This window comes from Tamandua tetradactyla, chromosome 14, assembly GCF_023851605.1.
Source record: "Tamandua tetradactyla isolate mTamTet1 chromosome 14, mTamTet1.pri, whole genome shotgun sequence".
Taxonomy (NCBI): Eukaryota; Metazoa; Chordata; class Mammalia; order Pilosa; family Myrmecophagidae; genus Tamandua; species Tamandua tetradactyla.
Window position 1 is genome coordinate 7,435,422 of NC_135340.1, and position 24,206 is coordinate 7,459,627.

Genomic DNA, 24,206 nt, shown 5'->3' on the forward strand with positions numbered 1-24,206 from the left:
AATACTAAAGGGAGCACTAGAGTCAGATACGAAAAGACAGAAGAGAGAGGTATGGAGTAAAGTGTAGAAAGAAGGAAAATCAGATATGATATATATAATACAAAAGCCAAAATGGTAGAGGAAAATATTATCCAAACAGTAATAACACTAAAAGTTAATGGACTGAATTTCCCAATCAAAAGTCATAGAACGGCAGAATGGATTACGACCCAGCAATACCACTGCTAGGTATCTACTCAAAGGACTTAAGGGCAAAGACACAGATGGACATTTGCACACCAGTGTTTATAGCAGCATTATCTACAATTGCAAAGAGATGGAAACAGCCAAAATGTCCATCAACAGACGAGTGGCTAAACAAACTGTGGCGTATACCTACGATGGAATATTATGCAGCTTTAAGACAGACTAAACTTATGAAGCATGTAATAACATGGATGGACCTAGAGAACATTATGCTGAGTGAGTCTAGCCAAAAACTAAAGGACAAATACTGTATGGTCCCACTGATGTGAACAGACATTCGAGAATCAGCTTGGAACATATCATTGGTAACAGAGACCAGCAGGAGTTAGAAACAGGGTAAGATAATGGGTAATTGGAGCTGAAGGGATACAGACTGTGCAACAGGACTAGATACAAAAACTCAAAAATGGACAGCACAATAATACCTAAGTGTAATGTAACTGTGTTGGAACACTGAATGAAGCTGCACCTGAAATATGGTTTTTTGTTTGTTTGTTTGTATCTTTTGTTTTTGTTTTTTTCTTTTTCCTTTTTATATATATATATATTTTTATTAGTACTATTATTTTAATTCTCTTCTCTATATTAATATTCTATATCTTTTTCTGCTGTTTTGCTAGTTCTTTTCCTAAATCGATGCAAATGTACTAAGAAATGATGATCATACATCTATGTGATGATACTAAGAATTACTGAGTGCATGTGTAGAATGGAATGAGTTCTAAATGTTGTGTTAATTTCTTTTCTTTTTTTTGATTAATAAAAAAAAATTAAAAAAAAAGAAGTTTAAAAAATAATGATAAAGACTAATTTTCCCTCTCAGTAAATATATAGAGACATAAATGCCCACTGTCCTATGGGCTTTTTTAACTACTGGGAATAGCTCATGGTGTGCTGATGAGGGATTATTTCTGGAGCTAGGAGTCTGGGTTAAATGCCAAATCTACCATTTACTGGTTGTATGATTTGTGCATGTTTCCTCAGAAGTTTAATGGGAATCCCTTATAAGGGTATATACTGATAAATACAGAGCCGTTAGAACAATGCCTGGCAAATAGTAACTGCTCATTAAGTGTTCATTATTATATTAACATCACTTTTGTAGTTCCTGGAGAGGAAACCTTCTTAAAAAGCATTTAGTCTAACTGATTACTCAGTTCAAGTATCCTTTGCTATAACAATCTTGATGGGTGGCCATGCATCCCCTTCTGAACCAACCAATATGAACTGTATCAGTTATCTTTGGCACAATAATTGTGCATAGAAAACCACCTCAATTTACAGTGATTTAAAACCATAAGCATGTATTTATGGGTCAGCAATTTAATACAGCCTTGCCTGGACATTTGTAGTCTTAATTATATTCAACTCACAGGTCTGAGGATCAGCTGGCCTTCATATGATTTAGGAAGACCTCAGCTGGTATGACTAGGGTAATTTACTCTGCCACGTATGTGTCTCATCCTCCAATAGTCTTGTCTGGACATGTTCTCGTCCTGGCAATTATGCAAGAGAAAACAATCCTCAGTTAATCAGATTTGCAAAAAATATGTGTGATCCTCTGCTTGTGTAACATTACCTAACATCCCACTGGCCCAGCATGTCACTTGGATAAAGGGCAAGAGAACTCAACCTGCCCACAGCACTGCAAAGTTACATAGCACAGGGCTTGGCCTACAGGGAATGATGGAGAATAGGTCACCATTGTCATCAACCACAAGGAGTTTACTAGAACACAAGGCAGTCCTTTCCAATTATCAGAAAGATAGACCTGGGACTGAGCCAAACTCCCCCACCCCCGCCCCTTTTACTTCCTTGATTTGTTCTAATTAATTCTCTGAACTACAACTTTGTAAGTCCAATCATTCTTCTATATGACATTAAGTGCCATTAAAATATTTGATTAGGTTCCTCATAAAGCATATCCTTTGCAAGCTAAAAAAAAGTTCAGTACCTTCAATTGTATTCATAGAATTTGAGAAACCGTCTTGCTTATACCGTCAATATTCCTCTTAAAATATGGTACTTCATATATGTCAGATGTAGTCTGATATTACCTCCATTATTTTGAGTACTACACATCTATTACTGCATTTTAAAAAATAGCTTACGCTTTATTGCTGGCATATCACATAGTGAACTCACACTGAGTATGCAGTCAAATAAAACCTCTAGGTCTTTTGCATGAATGATTATTAGGGTAAGCCCTTTTTGCTATAAATTTCCCATAGAATGACCCAGTAAAAGACTTTCCTGAATGTTTGCTTTAGTTGACAATAAATCAATATGGTATCATCCTGGATATTTTGTTGCCTATTTGAGTGGGCCTATTTATAAACTCACTGATCAGTCTAGCCCATATTCTGGTTCCAAATAATTGCCTCAATGATACTTTTTGGCCCTATAAGGCCAGACTTATTGAGACATTCTGAATTAAGCCCAAATAAAGAATGGATTTGGACCTACTGTTTCTTCTCTGTTGTTTATGGAATCTTAGAAACTTGAGTTGCAAGGGCAGTTTGAAGTCCCCCAGGCTGACCTCCTACCCAGTGCTGAGGGGCTTCAGTGCCTCTGACCAGTGAATCGGGTGGGTGTCACAACAGCCTAATGCCCCATTTGTGGGAATCCTCTTCATGGTTGCAAAGATACCAGGAAGAGTTCTAGGGGGGAAAAGGAAGGGAGGGTCCTTGCCTATTCTTTGTATGTGTAAAGTCTTTTTCAATTTAAAAGAGCATTCTTCTATTATATAGTTATATCACCTTACATTGACACACTCATTTATTTCCAAAATCACTTTAATAGAAACAAAGTATTTAATTTAGCAATTAGAAATGTTTAAAATACTAATATCCCTGTGAGAGAAAACACATTGATTTATCTCAACATTAGGATCTAAATTAGCCATATCAGATTCTTAGAAGAGATTCTTAGAGAGTTTTGCAGGGTTACTGGGACACTTGGAAAAGGAGAAATTAAGTTCCAAATAAACTTTACATACTTCTAAGCCATGGCTAGGTGGGAAAGTAGTAACAGATTAAAAGAATAGGTACGTTAATGTTAAGGAGCATTGAATATCCATCGAATTAAATTTTATAATAGAAATAAGTAAAAAAAAAAAAAGCAACAATCTTACGGTAATATAGTAAACAGCCAACTAATTGCCACTGGAATCAGAATTGCCAGCTCCAGCACTTATTTCCTTTGTTCATAATAATGGAAGAAAAAATGAAGTACATGCTAGAGCAAAGAACCAAATCACTGGCAATGAAAATAATATTTTTAAAAATAAGTGTGCAACCACTAACTGTGCAAACAGGAAGAAAATGCCCAAACAAATTCATACTTTACATTATCTTAAATGAAATTTCTCATCTTCAGCTGTGAAAATGCTCCCCATGAGAAGGATGTATGGTAAAAGGCCTCTTTTTTGGTTTAGGATTGCTTTGCTTGTTCTGATGCATGAAGGATGAGTATAAGAAAGACTTTTAGAAATATATAAGACCCACAGTACATGGAAAATCCCAAGGAAGGAAAAATAATTTGTTTTTTTTTAATTTTAACTATTAAGTTTTATTCTTACCCACCTTTCATATTCCAAATCTAAAAAAAAAAAAAAAAAAAGACTTCCCTGAAAGAAGAGGAAGAAAAATTTTTCTTTTCCCCACTAGATTTTGCAACCAATTGAGCCACTTTTCCTTTTCAAATGATAATCCAACTGGGTGTATACCAATAAAATGATCGTTCAAACAAACTTACTGCATAGATTTCATGCCTCAAAGAACTTCCTTGTGTGCTTTACCAAACAAACTCTGTTTTCGGATCTCCAATTGACATTGGACTCCATCCAATTGTCTTACCATCTACTAGCAAATCATTTACTATATGTATTGTAAATTATTTGTCTATGTATTTGTCTCCTCTACTGGAATATGAGTCCAGTGGGCATAATTTATCTTTTTATCTCTGGTGCCTAGCACAGGACCTCAGACCTGGTAGGGGCATGATTGAATAAGTAAGTGAATGAAGACATTCTACCCCAACATGCATTATGCCCCTCCTCTTCACCTCACTCCCACTCACCACGCATGCTGACCCTTGGCAATAGTTGGCATAGGCAAAAGTTCGACTTGGTGTTCTCTCTTAAGATTGTTTCTCCTCCTGGCACTATTCCTTCCTTACTCCAAGCACCTATTTTGTGTCACACTGTTTACTGTGACTTGATTTCCTTTAAAATGTCCATTAACAATAGCAAGAAAATATTAAACATAGAATCCCTTTCACAGGACCCCTACATGAAATCTTGAACTCTTAGCAATGGTGGGACTCCCTCCTAAAGAAACATACCCATTTTTCAGATACTCTTTGACCACTCTTCTAACTTTCTGTGGAGACCCAGGGCCCAGACTTCCCCTCTGTGTTGACAGTAAGTTGATGCCCACAGCTGTTTACATGACAGGGACAGAAGTGAAAAGTCAACAGACCTCCTCAGGGAGGAAAGAGTGTACAGAGGATATCATAAACCACTTATCTTGTAGAGCATTGAAACTCCTCTCCTCTCATCACTGTTGATTACAAATCTACAAACTCTTTCGTCATGAGACCCTGCTAAAACTCTGTTCTCTTGCCCCATGGAACGTCTTTCTCCTAAACCCTTATAAGCTGCCCCTTGCACTCCCACCTTTGTGGAGCACTACCACAATTTTTTCCAGACAACTGCCATCAGAGACCCTCTCCTGTTCATAGACCCTAATGAAACTCAAGTCTGACTCTTGACTCTATGCCTAGATGTTCTTTGGTCTTGGGGCTGCACCAATCCAATCTCAAGAGCTCGGTTGGAACACATCTTCCACTGCTTCTAAGTCTGACTCTGAGGTGTCCCAGAATAAATCTACTTCTTTTACAAGACAATCTTTCAGCTCTTTAAAGATGGAGTAAATCCACCCAAGTTTCTCAACTCCATGTTACAAATATTCCGTTCTCTTAACTACACCTTATGTGATACGACTTCAGCTCACCCTTCTCTGTATAGACTCTGGTTGGTGACAGTCATTTTCATTTCATTTCTGTGACAACCAGAACTAAAAACAATCTACCAGATGTATTCTACAGCAAAGAGAGGGTATCATTTTCTTTGTGACAGGACCCACAATTTCATTTCCTAGTTTTTTTTTTTTTGCAACTACATCACACTGTCAACTTATTTTAAGTACACAGTCAACAAAACTCCTTAAGACTTTTTCACGTGTTGCATTATGCATAGCATATGCATATGCTTTTTGTGTTGTTTTGTTTTGCACCTAAGGGCAGCCCTTCACTTAGAAAATTTAATTTCTTATATTTGACCTTCCATCTCTCATTCCAGCTAATTAGGATCATTTAGCTTTTAATTCTGTGATCTGACATATTTGCTATGTCTCCCAGCTTCATCATTTGCCAGTTTAATGACGATGTTGTTTTAATAAAATAATTTTAAATGTTTAATCCAACATTTCAAAAGACACATTCCTGGAGATACACATTAGAAACTATTTGAGCACAGCCTTCAAAACAGTTAAAAATCCACTTTACATATATTTTTAAAAAGAATATACTTAATGTATTTTTAAAGTACTATGCCTTAAAATCATGTATGTATTTTAGTATAAGACTCTGAAAAGACAAAAAATCTGCAAGGTCAATGGAAATGAATTTCTCTAGATGAAAGTTTAGAGTTGTAGGAGAAAGTTTTTAGCCAGGAGAATTCTTCTTGTATTGTAGTTATATGTCTATTCATAAGACTATACTAGTTAATAGCATCCTTACCGAGATTTTTAATTTCTTCTTTCCACACGGTGGTTGAATTGTGTTGAGAATTTATTAAAAGTGTTACCTTGAGTGAGACTTATTTGGGAGAGATATGATTTGCTGATTTATCTTAACATAAGATCCAATAGATATTATTTCTTGTGCTAATATCTGTGGCAAAGAGCTCCACATAAAGGGTCCTTAAGGTTACAGGTAATGATGGGGACTGTAAAAATACATTAAAATGATTTCCCCAGGTAAAATATGGAAGAAATCAGAGCTTCTAGATTTTAGGTTTATATTATTCACATGTGCAAGTTACTATGATCATCTTCTAAATTCATTTTGTTTTAGTTTTTTTCTAAATTCATTTTTAATTCAGCAATTTTATTTCCATTTTTACAATTCTCTTATGTCACTAAATCTTCCTTAGAATCTCCAGCCCTGATTCAGTAAAAGTAAATTGAACCACAAGCTATACTTGGTTTATTTTTAGTGAATAGCACAATCTTGAGGGACTTGCAGATGTCTGGAATAAAAGAATAAATCCTTCAAGGCCAAAATAGCACTCCTTTGTACCATAGAGTATCTCCCTTTACATGAATCCTGATATGCGCCAACAGAAAGGGGGCAGCTATGAAACCCTGTATGACTCTCCACCTGTCTCTGATTTTTTTCAGTTTGACAAAAGACACAAAATGGTCAAGGAAGAATACCATATTCATTAGCCATGTTAGGAGTCTACCACACAAATTCATTTCTATTTCCCATGGGCTGAATATGAGATGCATGTGGGAAAAGGAAACCAGGAGGGGTTCTCTTCAGACAAAACAAATCCTTTTATCAGAGAAGAGAAAACTGCTAAAATTTTGCTAAATTACACTTATGTTCCAAACACAACTCTAAAACTATTTTTAAAGTGGTAATTACTCAGGTGACAAAATGTTTGCCAATAACCAATTCTACCTTTCCTGTTTTCTATTTGCTTTAGAAAGTTTTGTTTTTTTTTTTTTTAACATGGGCAGGCACTGGGAATCAAACCCGGGTCCTCTGGCATGGCAGGCGAGCATTCTTGCCTGCTGAGCCACCGTGGCCTTCCCTGCTTTAGAAAGTTTTATATTTAACCCAGACTGCTCTAAGAATTCGACACAAGTGCAAACAACGTATTATTTGGCATAATAATAAGACAGAATACCACCAGATAAGGAGATAATAATGCATAATTTAAATAGTTTTTTCTTCCAACTGAATTTTAAATCTATGAAATCATTTAACACCATGCTTTATTTGGACAACACAATGCGTCGTTATCTGTGGGTACCACTGTGACAACTATAACTCATTAAAAAATACTGGTGTTAATGGACCTTATTAGTGATTGGGACCAACCCCAAGAAAGCTCCAGCCACTAGACATAACATCATCTCAAGGAAGGGTGAGATTTAAAAAAATGATTTGCTGCATAGAATTAGCTTTGCCAACCATCCATGTCTATCATTACTAGAAAGCAAACACAGTACTTAGAAGGGGAGTCTATTTTCTTTTTTCATTTAAATGGCAGATTACATCAATAGCATTTCCTAAGCTTTCTGATGGAATCATGGTTCATCTAAAAGATCTAGTCAAACAGAAAATTTAAAATTTTGTAAATATTTATTATACAATTACACTAACAGTATATTTAGGGTATTTTTTTTTCCTTCTGTATCATAGTATCTTGCTACTCAAAGTGTGATTTGAAGACCAGCAGCATTGGCCTCACCCAGAAATTTGTTGAAATGCAGAACCCCAGGCCCCAGCCCAGGCCTTCTTGGTCAGAATCTGCATTTTAATGAGATCCCCAGGTGATTCATATGCCACTGAAAGTTTGAGAACTGCTGTCAGTACGGCTTTTAAAAGATTCTCCTAGCTCTCATCTTCCACAGCCAAAACCCTGTACTTTCAATTAAATAACTGAAACACATTAATATTAGATATATGAACCCTGCATCCTTTTTAAATTAACTGGAATTTTTGAATTTGTATGAACTTCTCAAATAATGAAAAATAACTGATTGTGATAGCAAGAATGAGGGTTACATGAAAATTGTAGTTAATCAAGGAAAACAGATCTAATGGACATAATGTTACTGGTACTCACACATTTCAGTATGCTTCCTGCTTATAAAGTTGCAAAAGTTGCTACCACTTGGAACCTTGAGTAAGGCATTAGATTTTGAGGGTTTGTCCAGCCTGATACCCTGATGAAGGATTTGAATAGTGAATAGAAAAGTATTTGCAAAGTCCCCTTGGGGGAACGGTGAGAAAGGGGGAAAATTCAACTTCCCCAGGTGGAGAAGTCTTGATGATCTCACAAGCAGTGGGGACAAACAAAGCAATAGGCCGAGTCCCCAATCTTTCTGTCCCAACCAGCTGTATGTTGTGGGGAGAGTCCTGTGTCCCATCTCTAGGGCAAAACTGCTCTTAAACAACCTTCCCACAATTGACTGTTTCAGGATTTTGTACAAATGTTTTTAATCTGTCTACACTATTGCTATAGTGATTTTTCTGAAATTCAAAATCAGTCATTTCCCAGACAGAATCTTTTGGTGTCTATGTTGATAAGATTAAGTCCAAAATCCCTTAGCAATTACTCAGACCCCTTCCTAAGCTGCTGACAGCTTTTCCAGGTTCATATTTGCCGCTTCCCCAAACTCTACCATACAGCCATGCCAAACTGCCGACACAAGCTGCTAAACCTTTGCACTTGCTGTTCTCCTGCCTAGAATGGTTCTCTCTGTTGCAGTCCTCTTACAATCTGAGCGCTCATCCTCTAAATCTCAGGTTCCAGTTGCCCTATGTAGAATTACTCTTTCCTCTGTTCTACCAGTGTAGTCACACTTAATACATTGTACTCTAATTTACCGACACCCTTCATTTCTCTATTTCTTCCTGCATTAAATGTTTCTGTAAAAGGTCTGATGCCTGCTTGAATTTTTCCCTTTTGTAAGTAACTTTCTTTTTCTGCTTAATGTCCAAAGAATCTTTTTCTTTATAATTCTTGAGGTTCAATAACAACCAGGGTATGCCTCAATATTAATAGTTAAGTATCAATTTTTCCTGTTAGATGGTATGTCCTTTGATATTCAAATTCAGATCGTCTTTATTACTAAGGAAATTTCCAGTATTATATCTCTGAATACTTTTTCTCATCCTATGTTATCTGATAACTTCAGAGATACTGATTGTCTTTGCCAAGCAGCCATGTCTCTCATCCTTTTCCTAATTACTTTCATCTCCCTCTTTCTTTGCATTTGCTGTGGTCTTATGCCTTTCTTCTATTACACTAATTCGAATTTTAACTATGTCTATTCTATTCCTTATTATTTTGATAGATTAACAGATTTCAAATTTTATTAAATTTACATTTCAGCTAGTTTCCTTGCCTTTTATTTAATTCTGTTGTTTTATATTCTTGCCTTTAAACGTTCACTTCATTGAATTTGCATTCATATAAAAGTCTTCTATAGCAAGAAGCATTCACAGGGAAACAGTTTCTGTTCCTGAAATTATGATTTCTTGTGGCTGGTTTCCTTGTCTGTCTTTCACATTTCTCTCTCTTTTCCCTATTTTTTCTTGGTAGTATATTTGCATAGCTTATGCCATTTCTTTTCATCTTGTGAATGCTTAAGATACGCAACATTATCCAGATATTATTTGCTCCAAAATAGTGTGATTTTCAATAATTCTTATTTCTTTATATTTAGTTTTTCATAAAGGTCATACCAGAAGATTTAGCCTGGCTAATGTTTACAACAGAGAAGAAAATAGTAACTAACTATTTTAAAACACTACTATGTGCCAAGCACTGTGCTAAATACTTTAAATTAATTTACAATTATTTGTGGGAGGTTCTAAAATGTAGTTAGGAGAATGGATCAAACTGTCTGTACTTAAATACTGTGTACTTTTGGCTAATAAACTAATTCATCTCTCTAAGCCTCAGTTTTCCAGTCTCTAAAATGAGACTAATAATAATAATACCTAATCTCATGGGTGGGGGGGGAGTAAATGAAACAAAGCATGAAAAACACTTATGAAGCACTTAGTGTTTGTCAAATGGATGAACAAATATATATTCTCCAAATAAAATTTTTAAACAGCACAATACATTTTCAGATTCAATTTGAATTACTTGATTCTAATTTGGGCAGAATTTATGAATCAGTGCCTTTACTGTGTTGTGATACAAATGCAGCTCTCCTGTGCAAAGATGTAAGCTTGAAAGAGCAACAATTTCTAACTTGATGTTCCTGAGAAACTGAAAGAAGACGTTGCCATCTAGTGGAAAACTGTTAAATTTCACTGTCTCTGCAGAGTTCTGGCAAGTTCTTAAATTCAATAGATTGTTCAATTCACACCTTTTGTGAGAAACTTCCCTCATGTGCCTTTTTTGTGTTCATATAGGGGAACTTTGTGGAAGAGCGGAAATCATCTTCATCATCATCTTCATCCAGCTCAAATTGTCCCAATCAAAATAGATCTGCTTTATAAGGGCACATATATAGCACAGTATTTTCAAGTGAGACTTGAAAGAAAATAATTAACACTAGAAAGGACACATGCATACTTAAGAAAATGTCAGAATTTTTCCCACAACACCCATGTTTAAGTCCCAAGAATATAAGTAGGATCACTCTCCCAGGTAGCTATCTGATTTTAAAGCCTAGGTTTTTTAAATTTCTTACAGGCTTCTTCTCTCTGTCTTTACCTTGTAGTAGGAAAAAATATGATCAGAAAGTTCCAACCTATTTTGTCTTTCCAGAAACATTTCTTTTACCATCAAAAAGAGTCCTAAATAATACCATTTTTCCTTAACAGATTGTCATGTTTAATAAGCATTTCTTGGTTTGAGTTTAATATCATCTTTTTAATCACCAGAGAGATACATCCATGAAGTAATCAAGTCTAAAGAAACTATCTCCTACCTCAAGAAACATTACACTGACAAGATCTTGAACTATGTCGATGATATACAATTCTTGGGTCAAAAAGAGAGCAGTGATTATATAATGATATAGCTTTTACAGTGTGACTGTGTGACTGTGAAAACCTTGTCTCTGACAAGGTTTTCTAGAGTATGGACAGATGAGTAAAAAATATGGATAAAAAATAAACAAATAATAGAGGGAATAAAGGTTAAAATAAATTGGGTAGATGAAAATGCGAGTAATCAATGAGAGGGAGGGGTAAGGGGTATGGTATGTACGAGATTTTTCTTTTTTCTTTATTTTTCTGGAGTGATGCAAATGTTAAAAAAAATGATCATGGTGATGAATACACAACTATATGATGATATTCTGAGCCACTGATTGTATACCATGTGTGTGGGGTGTTTGTAGGTTAATAATTTTTGTATGTTAAGTTTTATCAGTAAAAATATTTTTAAAGAAAAGATAGTGAATCTACATTTTGAACTGGGTTCCTTCTCTCTAAAAGTGAGGAAACGTGACAAACTTATGGGTGATAATTTTTAAAAGAGGCAAGTAAATGGATGCCATAAAATGATTTGAAAGGTTGATAGTTTAAAATATGAGCCAGTAGAACAGAGAGAAATGCATTTGTGAAAGAACGTGGTAGACAGTGGTTCCCAGGACCTGCCTTTATTTTATGCCCTTGCACACTAAAGGACAGCCACTGCATGCCTCTACCAGAAGGTCATTGGAGGACTGACCCTGAGTTTTAATATTCATCTGGAAGGAAGCATATTTTTACTGAGTTAAATTCAGATGACAGATGTCCTATATGATAGCATTTCCTGTCTGCCCATTTTGCAGATTGTTTAATATGCCCCAAAACTACTCTTCATTCAAATCAAAAGCACACTTCTGCAGCTTGGCTTATAGTTGCTTCTAATAAATCTGGGTTGTCAGCAACTATTAACAATAATATTAAAAGTAACTAACATATACCATGTATAAGGAACTACTCTAAGACTGTACACATACGTTAACTTATTTGAATTCCACAAAAGCTTATGTACTTGTTACTACTTTTAACAGCTCTATTTGACAGATGATAGAACTGATGCCTGGAGAGGTTAAATAACTTGCCCAAGGTCACATAGCAAGTAAAGGGCCAAGACAGGATTTGAATCCAGGAGCCCAATGCAAAGGCCACACTTTTAACTTTTGCACTGTACAACCTTAGGTATACAAGTGAGAGAATCAGCTTTAGTCCATTAATAAATTTAAAAACATCTAAATAATCATATTACAGTTCAACAGGCATCATGCTTATTCTCTGTCTCACTCCCAAATATGTGAGCTCCATGTCTTTTTTGTTCACTGTAGGAACCCTAGAAGAATGTGGGGCACATGGTATGCAGTCCATAAATATTTTGAATGAATTAATAAATTAATCAGAAAAAAAATATTTTGTTGGTGAAGATTCTGAGTACTAAAGGGGAAATACCTAAGTAGAACAATATTTCCAGCCATTTGCTGTCCTTACACCATTTTCAGAATGCAGTTTGCAACTCATTTCCTCCCTGATCTGAACAAAACTGAGCACTTGAAACTCAACTATTTCCCTGCTCCCCTTAGATCTCAGTGTGGTATAGACTAAACAGAAACTAGTTCAGGGGATCACAGATTCATGAGAAAAGGCACTAACTTTGTACACTGACAATTTCAAGTACCCAGTAATCATTTAAACAAGTAGATTGTCGCTTTTTTTAATTTTTAATAAAGAGTAATAGGTCCCCAACAAAGAATACAAATTGCTCAAAAACATTCCTGTGTCACAGTTTTCCAGAAGCAAGCTTTGAGACAGAATTTGATGTTCAAGAGGTTTATTTTGATCAATATCAGTAAAAGGCAGAGAAAGAAATCAAACTGCATTGCAAGCCCAACAAAGCCTCAATCAATCTGGCAGGGAGTGATAGGGAGCAGCACATCTCCTTCTACCTTTTGGTTTCCAGTTCCACGCATTCTTCCTACTGGGAACACAGAGTCATATAAGTTGTTTGATTTAATGCATCTATTGCATCCTGAAGGAGGATACTCTATCCAAGTACTCTGAGTTAGCCCTCCACACGTGTCTTCAGCAGGCTGCACTAATATTCCATCAGGGTGGCAGATTGAGAATGGTTTGGTATATGGTATGACCAGTGGATGCCATATGTCCTCTTCTATAAAGTGTGCCCCTGGTCCTGACACAACATTACACAAGATCCAGTGCCAGTGGATCAAACATTCCATAAGCCCTCAGATAGTTGAACTGCCTGAGGTACTATGGAAAGGAAAGAAAAATCTATACCTTGAATAATATATATCTATTTCTAACAGAAATAATCACTGCCCCTTGTAGGGGTCTGTGCTGGTTTGAAACTGTCATGTACCCCAGAAAAGACATATTCTTTAATCCTCATTCAATATTTCTGGGTGGGAGCTTTTTTTTTATTGTTTCCATGGAGATGTGACCCACCCAATTGTGGGCAGTAACTTCTGATTAGATGGTTTCCATGGAGTTGTGTCTCCACCCATTCGAGGTGGGGTTGCCTACTGGAGCCCTTTAAGAGAGAACCATTTGGGAAAATGTTTCAGTGCTGACAGAGCCCACATAGCCAGAGACATTGGGAGATGCAAAAGAAAATGCCTTTGGGGAAATCATTTGAAGAAGTTGGTAGAGAAAGCTAGTAGATGTTGCCATGTGCCTTCCCAGCAGACAGAGGTGTTATAGCCCCATTGGCCTTTCTTGAACCAAAATATCTTTCTCTCCTGATACCTTAGTTTGGACCTTTTTATAGCCTCAGAATTGTAAACTTACAACTTAATAGAGTCCCTTTTTAAAAGCCATTCTATTTCTGGTACATTGCATTCTGGCATCTTTAGCAAACTAAAACAGATTTTGATACTAGAGAAGTTGGGTGCTGCAGTTTGCAAACACCAAAAATGTTGAAACAGCTTCTTAAAAGGATAAGGGGAAGAGCTGTGAGGAGCTTGATAGAGAAGGCCAAGAATGCTTTGAAGAGACTATTGGTATGTGGACTCCAAAGATAACTCTGAAAAGGTCTTAGACAAAAATGAGGCACGTGTTATCTAAATTGGAAGGAAGGCGATCCTTGTTTTAGAGTGGCAAAGAGTCTGGCAAAATTGACGACTAATTTTGGATGAAATGCAGATTTTAAAAGCCATGAGCTGGGGTATTTAGCAGAAGAAATTTCCAAATTAAATGTGGAAAGGTGTGGCCTGGCTTCTTCTTGCAACTTTTAGTGAAATGTGACAGAAAATAAGATAAGCTAAGAACTGAACTCTTGGATACAAAGAAACCAGAAATTGATAATCTTGAAAATTCTGGGCTTCTTGAAAGGGAGATCCCAGAGAATAGTGCCCATGTGAGGATTTAAGAAAACATGGAACCAGTTAGCCACATCAGAAAAAGCCTGGATTGGAGATGGAGTTATCCAGGAAGGATTTGTGGAAAGTCCTATTGCCCGATGGTTATGATCCTTGCCTACTACATAGAAAACCACCAAGAGTGCTGTGGGATCTGTATAAATGGAATCACTGCCAGTCTGGACTAAAAGGGACAGAAAAGGACTAATTGAAGGAAGAATAACTTCTAACACAGAACCTTGGAAACCAAGGTCTGAAGCCAAGAAACCTCAGGCCAGGAGAGCAGACCCACCCATGTACTTGGAAAGAGGCAGTTTGTCTGGACGGCAGAGGGCAGGAGTTGGAGTGCTCCAGGTCTTGGAGAGGGTTGAGCACATTCTTTGGGGGAATGGTGAGAGCCTTGCTGCCACCACATTGTTCTGAGCAGATTGAGCGTTTGCCCCAGAGATGGCAGAAAATCTGAGTTTGTCCCTATGCTTGGAGAGGGTGGAGCCGAGACAAAGTTGGTCTCCCCAATGTCCTTTACAGTTGCAATTCTCACATGAGCATTTGGAGAGGGCTGGGCCATGCACAGGCCTTTTGAAATGGGGGGATGGCCACTTTCTAAAGCCCCAAAACAAATGACTTTCAGACTTTGAAATCTAATGGAGTTTTCCCTGCAGATTTGCAGAACTGTTTGAGTCCAATGACCCCTGTATTTCTTTCAATTTCTCCCTATGGAAATGGGAATTTTTATCCTATGACTGTCCCTCCTTTGTATACAGGCAGCAGATAACTTGTTCTGAGTTTTACAAGTCCAGTGCCAGAGGAGAGTTTTGCCTTAGGAAAAACCATGCCTTTAACTGATCTTGATGTATTTTGTAGTTTCTAACTTTGTATTGATACAGAAATGGTTTAAGGCTTTCATTTATTGAAATGGAATGAATGTGTTTTGTATATAGAAAGAACATGTCTTTTGGGGGTCCAAAGGGTGGAATGTGCCAGTTTGAAACTCTCATGTACCCCAGAAAAGCCATGTTCTTTAATCCTCAATCAATATTCTGGGTGGAATCTTTTGTATTGTCTCCATGGAGATGTGATCCACCCAATTGTGGGCGGTGACTTTTGATTAGATGGTTTCTATGGAGATGTGTCTCCACCCATTCAAGGTGTGGTTGCTTACTGGAGCCCTTTAAGAGGGAACCAGTTTGGAAACAGTTTCAGTGCTGACAGAGTCCACCTAGTCAGAGACTTTGGAGTTGGAGATGGAAAATGCCCCCAGGGAAATCCTCTGAACCAATAAGCCAGAGACCCCAGCAGATGCCAGCCATGTGCTATCCCAGCTGGCAAAGGTGTTCCAGATTCATTGGCCTTTCTTGAACCAAGGCATCTGTCTGTGGATGCCTTAGTTTGGACATTGTTATAGTCATAAAACTGTGAACTTACAACTTAATAAATTCTCTTTTAAAAACCATTGCATTTCTGGTATATTGCATTATAGCAGCTTTAGCAAACTAAAACAAGGCCCAACATAATCAACTTGCCTCAAAGTCACCAATTGGTCTCTTCAAGGAATAGTGCCATATTGGAGGTGCAACTTAGTCTTTAATGCTGGTAGGTTGGACATTTGGCAGCATCAGTAGCTAGATCAATCTTGATAAATGGAATCCCAGAATTTGGAGGCCATGGGTGGCTTCCATTTCTGCCACTGTGGCCATTTCTTTCATGTACCCATATTGTCAGCAATGAAATGGTCAATGACAGAGGCTGGATGATGTCAGTTGCCTGGTGCTTTTGCCTGCTTGGTTATTTAGTGCCTCTTCCATACTAGACACACTTTGGTGGGCATTAATATCTGATAGAAATATTTTTGTACTTTATGCTGAGTCACATATATTTATCCACATCTCTACTCAAAAAATTCCTTGTCTTCTGTCTTCCTGTATTTTCCTTACCAAGAAACTGACCATATATTCTCAAACCTCAGGTCACTTCTCTTTCTCTTCAAAGTGGAAGACTTGTTGTACCACCCAAAGCTCTGTCCATTGGAAGGATTTTCTCCTGTCACTCACAAGACCATTCTTCAATGAGTTATTTTTTTTACTTACACTTACAAACTGAACTGACCCATGCATAATCTAAGCATGGAATTTTTCTTTATCCTTCAAATGGTCATACCAAATTCCCCATAAAACCATATGCATGAGCTGAGGGAAGGGCACGAATATAACACAGTAGGTTCCATGGTGATCTGTGGTACCTGCCTATAAAGCTTTCTTGTGTCATCTGGTCATATTTGCACTTGCTCCCAGAAGTACCACTTCTATCTTACAATGTAGTATTACTGGAACTGCCTGGCTTTATTTTTGTGAAGTCTGATAGGACCTAACTCACAATGGGCTTTCTATCAACATAGTAACTTAATGTTCCATGGCCAAGTATACTGTGTCCAACAGGTGAAGGAGCACACTTGGGATGGTTAGGTTCTGGTGTCAACTTGGCCAAATGATTATGTCCAGCTGTCTGGTCACACAAGCACTGGCCTGACCATTGCTGCAAGGATATTTTGTGGCTGGTTAATTAAATCACCAGTCAGTTGATTATATCTGTGACTGATTACATCTGTGATCAACTAAGGAGTTTCTCTCACAAGGAAGGAGACTCTTTTCCTGCTTCTTCAGCCAGTGAGCCTCTCTGGTGGAGTTCATCCAGACCCTTCACTGGAGCTGTCAGCTTTATAGTCTGCCCTATGGATTTTGGACTCTTCCATTCCCCTGGTTGTGTGAGATAACTTTTTAAGTATTTACAGATCTCTCCTGTCAATTCTGTTTCTATAGAGAGCCCTGACTAACACATTAAAAGGCATGAAATCCTCCACTGAAAATGGCATGGCCCTGCTCTAGAGTGCAAGGGGCTTACACTATGATTTGTCCACTGAGGCTTGCCATAAACTCCACACAGCATCTTTTCTCACTGCTGACACCTTTAGCATCTTAAGTTCTGACAAATTGTATGACCTAAGTGACAGCCTAGACCTACTGCTGAGCTGTTTCCTATTCCATATCCTAGTCACAGTCAGTAGACCAGAGTAGTACCCAGGTGTAGAATTATGTTGCCCCAAAACTCAGAGGCCCACAAGGTGTTGTACTTCCTTTTTAAAGTTGGAGGTGCAAGACACAATAATTTGCATTTCACTTTGGAAATAACCAAGCACATCCCTGACCAAATTTCCTCTAAATGTTTATAGATGTGGCAGGCACCTGAATTTTCATAGGGTTTATCACCTACGCTCTAACACATGTGTCTTATCAAGGTCTTTGGTGTGCTAACCACCCTTTGAAAATCAAGCCCATCAGTATAATGACATCAGTACAATTGATCAAAGAAATATTATGCAGAACATCAAGATGGTCCAGATCTCTTCGGACTATTACAGCAGAAAGCAAGAGAGTTAATACAACCCTGGGACAAACCTATAAATGAATAGTATTGTCCATTCCAAATTAATATGAACTATTTCCTCTTCTCTTTTCCTTTCCGCCCATTTTAACCACTTTCAAGTGTACAATTTGGTGGTATTACATTCACAATGCTGTGCCACCATTACCACCATCCATTACCCAAATTATGCATCAGCTCAAAGAGAAACTTTGCACCCATTGAACAATAATTCCTCATTCCTCTCAACCCCCAGTCCCTGGTAACCTGTCTCTATGAACTTACTTATTCTAGGTATTTTATACAAGTGAGGTCATACAAAATTTTTCTTTTTGTGCTTGGCTTATTTCACTCAATATGATGTCTTCTAGGTTCATCCATACTGTAACATGTTTAAGTACTTTATTCCTTTTTGTGGATGAATAACATTCTATTGTATGCATAGAACACAGCTTTTGGTATTCATCCATCAATGGGCACTTGGGTTGCTTCCATCTTTTGGTTATCATGAATAATGCTGCAATGAACTTGGGGTGTTCAGATAACTATTTGAGTCTCTGCTTTCAATTCTTTTGGGTAAATACCAAAAATGGGATTGCCAGGTCATATGATAATTCTATATTCAACTTCCTGAGTAACTATACTAAATGATTTCCACACTGGCTGCACTATTTTATAATCCCACCAACAATGTACAAGAGTTCCAATCACTCTGCATCCTCACCAATATTTGTTATTTTCGGTATTAGTAATAGTCATCCTGGTCTCACTGTGGTTTTAGTTTGCCTTTCCCTGATGACCAGTAATGTTGAACATTTTTACATATGTTTTGGACATTTGTATTTTTTTTTTTTTTTGAGAAACATCTATTCAAGTCCTTTTTCTTTTTTCTTCCAGTGGGGTTGTCTTTTTGTTGTTGAGTTGTAGCAATTCTTTATATATTCTGGATGTTAAATCCTTTCTGATATGGTTAGCATTTATTTTCTCCCAGTCTGTATTTTGTCTTTTCAGCTCCTAGATAATATCCTTTGACATACAAAAGTTTTTAATTTTGATAAAGTCCACTTCATGTTTTTTGTTGTTGTTTCTCATGATTTTGGATTCATATCTAAGAAATAACTGCCAAAACCAAATCCATAGGATTCCCCTGTGTTTTTGGTTTTTTTTTTTTTAAGTGTTCTATGATTTAGCTCTTACCTTTAGGTCCTTGATCCATTTGGAGTCAATTTTTGTATATGGCGTGAGGTAAGGGTCCAGCTTCATTCTTTTGCATGTGGATATCCAGTTTTCCTAGCACCATTAGTTGAAGAGACCATTCTTTCCCCAGTGAATGTTCTTGGCATTCTTATTCTGATTAGGATATAAAATAATGCATTTTCCAAATTAATGGCCACATACCATGTGCTGACTTGAAACTTTTATGTATCCCAGAAAAGCCATGTTCTTCTAATCCAGTCTTGTGGGGGCAGACCTATTGTTTGAATGGGACCTTCTGACTAGGTTGTTTCCATGGAGCTGTGACCCCACCCATTCAAGCTGGGACTTAATCCTTTTACTGGAGTTCTCTATGAAAAGAATAAAAGGCAGAAAACATAGAGAGAGCTCAGAGCTGATACAGAGAGCAGAGAGATGAAACCAAGACACAGATGTTTGGAGATGCTAATCTAAGGGATGAAATCCAGAGTTTTTTCTGGAAAAGCTAAGTGAGGACCCGCAGATACTTAGAGAGAAAGCCACAAGAATCAAAAGCTGAAAGCAATGAACCAAGAGCAAGAATCAGCAAATGCCAGCCATGTATGTGCCTTCCCAGCTGACAGAGGTGTTCCAGATGCCAGCGGCCTTTCGTCAGAGTCAATGTATCTTTCTCCAGATACCCTAAATTGGGCATTTTCACAGCCATGGAATGGTAAATTTGTAACCTAATAAATCCCCTTAGTAAAAGCCAATCCATTTCTGGTATACTGCATTTGGCAGCATTAGCAAACTGAAACATACCATATGCCTTAGGCCAAATAAATTTGCTTTAACAAAGATGCTCCACTGAGCACAGCTATTACAATCAAGATTTACATTATGATTTTTCTACTGGGGCTTGCCACAAACTCCACACATCATCTTTTCACCACTGACACCTGTAACATCATAAAGCATCATAAGCTTGTGGTAGTCTATAGTTTATTTTCCAAGATCTATCTGGAATCTGGAGGGGCAAGATAAATTAAATGGAGATATGATGGGGACCACCACCCCATCATTCTTTCAACCAATAGTCGGCAGACTTTTTCTGTTAAAGGCAAAATATTACTCTTTATTTTTTGGCTTTATGGTCCATATGGTTTCTGTGACAAATAGTCAACTCTGCCACTGTAGCACAAAAGAAGCCATAGATAATGCAAGAACAAATTATCATGGCTTTCTTCCAATAAAATTTTATTTACAAAAGAATGTATCAGGCAGAACGGGAAAGCCAAGAAGGTCACATCCACCTCAGCCTCTGGTCTGAGCCTGCTGCTGCCGGTCATTGTTCCTCTGGAGTAGGGGAAGGAGAGGGGATGAGAAGCTACGGCCTCTGAAGAGTCATTGTGACCGACCCCACCGCTGCCCTTGGGCCCCCAGGCCCCCTTGACTCCAGGGAGTAGCCGCTGCTCCCTGCGCCAGATGCCTCCCGAGTCACACAGAAATAATCTTGATATTTGAAACCCATGTCCAATGTCTATGAAGAAAGGGCAATGATGATTGCAGCGAGGGATTTGCAGGAATTTGTTCCTTTTGGTGGAGACCACTGCAAGCACCACCCTAAAGCATTGAATCGGCCTCTGAGCTGTGGTGTTCTGATGGTGCTGCTGGCTTGGTGGGGTTCCGTCAGGAGGTTATAATCCATGAGAAGCAGAAGGAAAGTTAGCAGCTAACAAAGGGCATAAGTGAAATTGGAGAAGCGGACTATGATGAGGAGCTCTATGTGGCTGGAAATATGGTGATCTGCAGCAAAGGGAGTAAAAGTCAGGCAATGGCAGTTTATAAGACATTCACAGTTGACAGTCCTGCTCAACAGGCATTGTAGTGTGATGCAATGAAGTAGGGAAACACACATGCACATTACAAAGCACATGTATTAACATGCATAGCATGGAAAGAAAGGATTACATAGCTTTCTTACCTTTCCAGGTTGCAAACGTTTGGCCCACCAAATATGAATTTTTGTTTGAATGAGGCAGTTCTTCACATGAGGCACCTCCAGGTCTACCCAGAGAGCACTTAACCACGCTATGTTCAGCATGCTGCACCCACTAGATGAAATAACTCCACTTGTTTGCAAATCTGGAAGTCGTTTGGGTTCATCATGGATGCAATATGTTGTATATCATGCAATGAAAATCATTTTCCTCAGTACTGACTCCTCCATAATAAAGACCTATGACACTGTTCAAAGTTTGCATTCTGTGTGGGTTCTCCAGAGAGTCAAACCAGAGGAAGAGACTGTTGCTATAAAGTTCTCTGAATATGGGGGAACTCCACAGAACGTGGCCGTTAGTAGCTCCCTCACAGCTCATCTCAGAAGCCTCTCCAAAGGAGACTCCCCTGTGACATCATCATTCCAGAATTACTTGTCCATTCAAGCCAGAGGCTCTCAGCCTCATTGCCCGGTCTCCACTCTCGTTCGCCTTCCATTTCTAACATGGCAGCTCTGAGGTGGGAATTAAGTGTGGAAGTGTTTTCTTGTTTTAAACAAGATATCCCAAGACAATAGGTACCTTATGTTCAAACTTTCTCTGATGTTTGAAGGATTTAAAGTTACTGTTGACAACTCTTAGGTGTTATTTAGGAAAAATAGCCATTATCCCAGTTGTGTTACTTTTCTAAGACTTCCAGGTCTACTGTATTGCTTTTCTTTGACGGGTCATATTTAGAAGGTACATATGCATTTTGTCAGATTGAGTGCCTTATTTCTACCGCTAAGTGGCAGCAGTTTGATAAATATTAATTTAAAAAATACTTTGATCTATGCTTTTGTCTTAATTTTTATTAGCTTGTCTAATGATAAAGGAACGTAGTTTTTCTGGCTTGTATATGTCTGACTATAGCATAGTTTAGGCCTTTCAGAATAATATAAACAGTACATTTTTCTGGGGCAGAAAATAAGTAAGAACTAGTTTTCAGTTCTAGAAGAATGACTTATTCTAACAAAAATTCTGAGTCTGTAAAGTATAGTGAAGAACATGAATATGAACCATTTAAACAGCTATTCCTTTTTCAAATTGTATTTCTGCCTGAGATGAGGCTACAAATGTTATTCTATACATTGAATGTTGGAAAGTGTTATTGGGAACTCTACTGTATGAGCATGCACCACTAATTGTGATGGACTCTCATCTTCCTGTTTTACTTTGCAGTTGTGCTCATTCTCCTACCTTAGGGGTGCACTCTTTTGCAGGGGTGCAAAGGTCCAACCTTTCAAGTCATAATCAATCTCCAAAGAGACACAGTGTTTCTCATTCTCCAAATAGCACTTCCAGTGACTCCTTTCTTGCACCAGAAATGGAGCCAATTGTTCCTGAACTTTGTATTGACCATTTGTGGATATAAACAATTCCTAATATAAGGTTTGGAATATTTATTTTTATATTCAAAGAAAATGTTTCTGAATATCTTGGAAAATACTCTTTTGCTTAAAGTGTCTTTATGATATGACCAGTTATTAAGAGTTATAAAAATACTTGGAGATATGGTAAGCCCACCTCAGTTTCAGTAGAAGATATTTATATATTAAAGTGATCATAAAATAAAATTTTAAAAAGTATCAGTTCAGGCACTTGGTAAGAGCCGTCCCATCCTGTTATCTTTAGAAACCCACTCTTTCTCCTAGAGGTCTCAGATGTCTAGTACCCACTAGCGCATACCCCACCACTGATATACCTCCTGTTCTATTTTGCTGCCAGAATGCGCTATACCAGAAACAAAACAGCTTTTTTAAAGGGGGAATTTATTAAGTTGCAAGTTTACAGTTCTGAGGCTGTGGAAATGTCCAAATTAAGGCACCAACAAGAGGTTACCTTCACTGAAGAAAGGCCAATTAAGTTCAGGGTTTTTTCTCTCTCAACTATAAAGGAACATGGCAAACATGACGAAGTCTGCTATCTCTCTAGGCTTCTTGTTTCATGAAGCTCCCCGGGCCATTTTCCTTCTTCATCTCCAAACTGAGAGACCTCCAAAGGTCTCTCTGGCTGTGTGCACTCTGGTGGTTCTAAAGCTTTTTCCAAAATGGTTCCCTCGTAAAGGGCTCCAGTAAGCAACCAAAACTTGAATGGGTAGAGACACATTTCCACGGAACCCATCTACTCAAAAGTTACCACCCACAATTGGGTGGGTCATATCTTCATGAAAACAATCAAAAAAGCTCTCACCCATCAATACTGAATGAGGATTAAAAGAGATGGCTTTTCTGGAGTACACAAGAGGTTCAAACTGGCACACCTCCCAATTCACTAAGGTGAAAGCTTAACATTTTTACCAGGAGCAGTCTGTGCTCCACCTATCACTAATGATGGAGTCCTCACTTTCAGCCAAGTGGTGAATAATCCAGCTCTAAAAACCCATCTTATCAATTGTTTTTGTTTTTTTTTGTTTATTCGGTCTACTTCAAGTACTATCCATCAATGGTTTGAGTTGTCTGGAAGCAAATGGGGAGACAGAGTTTGAGGTTCAAAATTTTTATTAGAGATCAAACTTGTGAAAGGAAAGGAGAGAAAGCAGAATTGGGCAGAGAAAGAAATTCAACTGTGATGTAAATCTTTAAAAAGCCTTAGTCATTGTGGCAGGGAGTCCTGGAGCAAATATTTTCCACCGAAGTGTTCTTTATCATGGAGTGCCAAGCCAGTAAATAGCTGTCAAAAACTTTTATAATCACAGTTACAAAGTGTTCTATGAGAATGCAATAGTACAAGTTCATTAATGGAGTTCCCCAAGGCCATTATTATATCATGGCCTCTGTATTTAGGGTATTGCATTCCAAAGGTAAAGTTCAACCAAGAACCATAAATATTGGAGGTTGGTAACTAAGGTTTATGAGATCTCTGTTGGTCAAGATTAATTAGTAATAAAGTCAATAAGAGTTGGCAGAATTAGAACTTGAGAAGAGCCAAAATTCCTGTCCCCAAGGTAACTAACGCTCATGTACCAAACATTTGTTCCTTCTAGATACGCCTTCAGTTAAAATCATGGCTTACTGTGCTGTTTTTCAACTTTCCCATTCTCAGGAGAATTAGAAAAATAGGTTTGACTCTCAGGAAGTCAACCTAACATAATAGATATAAGAGTAACTGTAAGAATACGAGGCTGTGACAGCGTTTTAAGCTTTTTATTTATCATCTACCAATTCATGCC

At 37.8% G+C, this 24,206-nt stretch overlaps 1 long non-coding RNA gene across 1 annotated transcript in view; it reads right to left on the bottom strand.

The window, feature by feature from the left end:
* LOC143655587 (uncharacterized) overlaps window positions 1-24,206 on the bottom strand; it is a 76,539-nt gene that overhangs the window by 39,538 nt on the left and 12,795 nt on the right. Inside the window, exon 2 of the long non-coding RNA XR_013162164.1 lies at window positions 1,620-1,742. This is a non-coding gene — a long non-coding RNA (uncharacterized LOC143655587). The remainder of the gene's footprint in view (window positions 1-1,619; window positions 1,743-24,206) is intronic.